Here is a 3,811-nt window from a genome sequence, read left to right as displayed (position 1 = left end):
ATACGGAATTATGGTCATTTAACTTATCTCAGCGTGCAAATACGGTGCTTTTAACCGTATGCCGGTGTATGGCCTGCACACATGGCGAGCCAGCGTGGTGTAGACCCGCATGTCAGTGGCTAAAATCATTTTTGCAGACAATTTCCTTGTGTTTTATTCTTTTATCTACAAAATTCATCAAATAAAATGAAAAAACTGCACAGAGTGAGATCCGGTCACAAAATCTACCGGTAAGTGACTCGCATAGATAGAAAGCGGACCATGCAGGCTAGACATTTGACCTGCGCAACTATATATTATCTCTACTACTAAAGGAGGATCGAACTTCGTGATGGTTCCACCTCGTTCGACCCCCCTCCTGTCGCTAGCTATCGAAAGTCCTCCCACCGCTTCTTCCATCCCCGCCCGGAAAAAAGGCCAAAAAAAAAAACCACGACCCACAAACACACGATCCCACGCCCACGCAGCCTCCTCGCCTCCCGCACCCCATGGCTCCCGATCCCGTCTCTCTCCCGGCTCCTGAAAAAAAATGTCTCCTGCTGTCGCCTCCTCGTCCGCCCCGCGGTCGTGGTCCAGGCCGTCGGTGCTGGGATCCAGTCCCATGAAAAAATTCTCTACTCCTCCCTCTCTTATCTGTACCACTCTGGATCGCATCCAACCATCGACAAGCTTGGCGGCGGCGCAGAAGGAGAGCGCCGGTACGTCGGCGCTAGAGGACGTACTAGGCCTGGGGGTGGTGTGCAGGTGCAGCCGTACGACTCGGCCATTGCGGATGCGCTGGCCGCCGGGAACGTTAGTACGCCACCATTGGGGACGCCGAGCTTGGCGGCGGCGCAGGAGAGTGCCGGTACATCGGCGCTAGAGGACATTCTGGGCCTGGGGGTGGTGTGTAGGTGCAGCGGTACAACTCGGCCATGGCGGATGCGCTGGCCGCCGGGAACGCCAGTATGCCACCGTTGGGGACGCCGTTAGGAAGGGGTTCTCGGTGCGACGGAAGGTCAGCGACGAGTGCCAGGCTTCTAGAGGGCGCCGCGGGTATGACAGCGGGTGCCGGATGATCACACGTGCTTCTGCTCCGGCGTACAGGCTAGCAGATCGTGTCGTACTACTTCTTTAGGTTCAGGTACCCTTGAGTGATCTAAGTGGTAATTGGTTGGCCAACGATGTTTGATTGATCTAATCAACCTTCAACGCATGTACCCAGGGCCAGGATCATCATGGCGCCTGCACAGGGTGGTATGAGTACAGCGCAGCCGACGCATCCTCCACCCGCCGCCGGTGAGGACTCTGAGGATGGCTACCGATGACGGTTTGCGCTTCCCTTGTCGTTCCTCCCATGACCTCTTCTTATTTCTCATCGGCGCTTCTCATTCTCTGATTACAAGGTCTCTTTTTCATCATGCAAGCAAGGAGACTCATCGATCAGAACTGGTACATGCGTGCCGCGTGCGGCATGCCATTGGAGAATAGTGAAGCAAGCCAATGGATGAAGAATCATTGGCACCGGCCTATGTGGCAGCATTACCAGATGCGTACGCAGTTCGTGCGAAGGGACCCCTCGGCGCTGCTACGTTGATTCAGTGGGAATCACCAGTTAACCGACGCCGCTGTTGAAGGCATCTAGAAATAGCTTGTGTCTTTTCCTGTTCTCCTCATTGGCGTTCTCGTCCCTTCCTCTTGACTCATGCAGATTCCAAACATGGCGGTGTTTTTTGTTTGTTCATATGCAGGTTCTCTCCTAGATTTGGTGGTGCAGAAGCCAGCGGCGTTGGCGCGCTGCAGCCTGTAGGTCATGGGTGTGAAGAAGCAGGCCCTGATTCTGAACTATGGGAGGGTAAATAAACAATTACTCATAGAGATTGATTTACTTAGGATATACCACCATCTCTCTCATGCCCTCTTTCTCTCACTTGTTTTTCCTCTCTTAACTGCAGCATGAAGGAGGCCAGGAGAGAGTGCAGGCCTGCGACTAGGATCAACAGCATGAGGCGACATCACATTGTGGCTGTAATGGATACAATTTTGACCAAAGGATTTATTGATGTTTGGCAGATGGGGACTTGATCATCTTTGTTGTAGCACGGAGACTTGTTCCAAATATTGAACATGTCTTTTTATCTATTCTTTGTTCTGAATATGGACGCTTTCATGCAGATCAAGTTATTATGGAGGACAAAAAAGAAGAGGTGCATTGCAATCTATATTTGACTACTAAATGTGTGCCACAATCTGTTGACTTAGGTATGTGTAGTATGCTTCAGGTAATTAATCACTGTATCTGTTTCATCAATTATTTCCTTTTCATTCAATTGATTAAAAAGCGTGAGTCAAATGTGTAAGTACGGAAAAAGTTCTTCCATTGGGTTGCCACTACAACGAAATAAACATGTAAATGACTGTTAAACGTACTCTATTTTCGTAATTGAAAGGCAATGTTTCTGCCAGTCTCTTGAAAGAACTATAAGAAATGCAGCCTTGATAGCTGAATGTCTACATTCATTTTTGGATATCACAGAGCTATATATCAATGAGTTATTATGTTGATGCACACTGCATTCAGTTTAGTGAGCTTGTTTTTTTTACCTGATTCAGTGGTCATGTAATTGGGTGGTGAAGAACACTAGCAAGCTGCATAGGAGAAATTCATACGTGCACCTGCGTTTTTTTTAGAAAAGAAGGATGACCCCCGGCCTCTGCATCTAGGAGATGCATGCGGCCATTTTATTGATTATTCTCAAGGACCTTACAAAGTATAACAACAATATGCCTGAATCCGCCATCTTGGCAACATCTGCCGCTACTCCTATTCAAATGATGAAGGGGTGCAAGCTGGGCCACATACCCAGACCTCTCACCTAAGCCTAACATCTAAGCCGGAGGCCCCGACCGAGCCATCTGCCGGGTCCGGGGCTCAAACCGGTCCGACGCACTCACATGTGTCGTCGCCGCCATCTTCCACTGGTCCATCTTCAGAGCAGATTGAGGTGACAACCTTGGCAGGTCCTCCGCCATCGACGCCACCACGACGCCAAACGACGACCTCCACCTACGCGAGCCTTGGCAGGTCCTCCGCCATTGACGCCACCACGACGCCAGACGACGACCTCCACCTACGCGAGTCCATCTCCAAGCAACGGACGTAAATCCATGCTAGAATAGGGCCGCACCACCGCCGCCGCGCACCACCCACAAGCGCCACCCGACCCCAAAGTTCCCAAAGCGGCGCCTTCAAGAAGGGAACGGCGCCGTGAGCGCCGCCATCGCCCAACAAAGTTAGGGCTTTCGCCCGGGAGACCTAGGGGAAGGGGAAGTGTGGAGATCAGTTCATACCGACGCCTCCAAGGAGGGGAACGGCGCTCTCAGGCGTTGCCGTCGGCGCGGCCGGTCAGGGATTTCACCCGAACTAAATCCCCGCCACCAGCAGTGCCACCTGTACAGAACCGGCGACCAAGACGAAGCGCGGCCCGACCAGGCTGGCCCGCACGCCGAACAGGGGAGGAAGGGAGGCGCCAGATCGCGCATACCGACCGCCGCAGAAGCCGCCGCCGGCCGCCAACGACCACCGGATCCCGCCGCCCGTGCGACCGAGACGCCAGATCCACCGCCCGCACAGCTGCTAGCCGGCCGTGCCTTGCCAATGGAGCCGCTGCTCCAGATCCGGGGTCCCCCACACGGAAGCAGGGCAACCGAGGCCCCGCCGCCACCATCCTTGGCGCCCCGGGCTTGCCCGGTGGCTGCCTCAGGTGGCGGCGAGGAAGGGAAGAGGAGGGGCGGCTAGGGTTAGGAGCCAATAAATTCACCTGCGTGGAAT

The 3,811-nt window shown here is 53.5% G+C and overlaps 1 long non-coding RNA gene across 1 annotated transcript; it reads left to right on the top strand.

Annotated features, from left to right (window-relative positions):
• Nucleotides 1-445: 445 nt before the first annotated feature.
• Nucleotides 446-2,873, top strand: LOC123099833 (uncharacterized). The gene is made up of 5 exons (XR_006448247.1): nt 446-1,123; nt 1,205-1,278; nt 1,386-1,834; nt 1,935-2,007; nt 2,155-2,873. It is a non-coding gene; the product is annotated as an uncharacterized lncRNA (long non-coding RNA).
• The last annotated feature ends 938 nt before the right edge of the window (nt 2,874-3,811 follow it).

Source organism: Triticum aestivum, chromosome 4D, assembly GCF_018294505.1.
Source record: "Triticum aestivum cultivar Chinese Spring chromosome 4D, IWGSC CS RefSeq v2.1, whole genome shotgun sequence".
In the NCBI taxonomy this organism is placed as follows: Eukaryota; Viridiplantae; Streptophyta; class Magnoliopsida; order Poales; family Poaceae; genus Triticum; species Triticum aestivum.
This window is presented reverse-complemented; position numbering and strand designations above follow the sequence as displayed.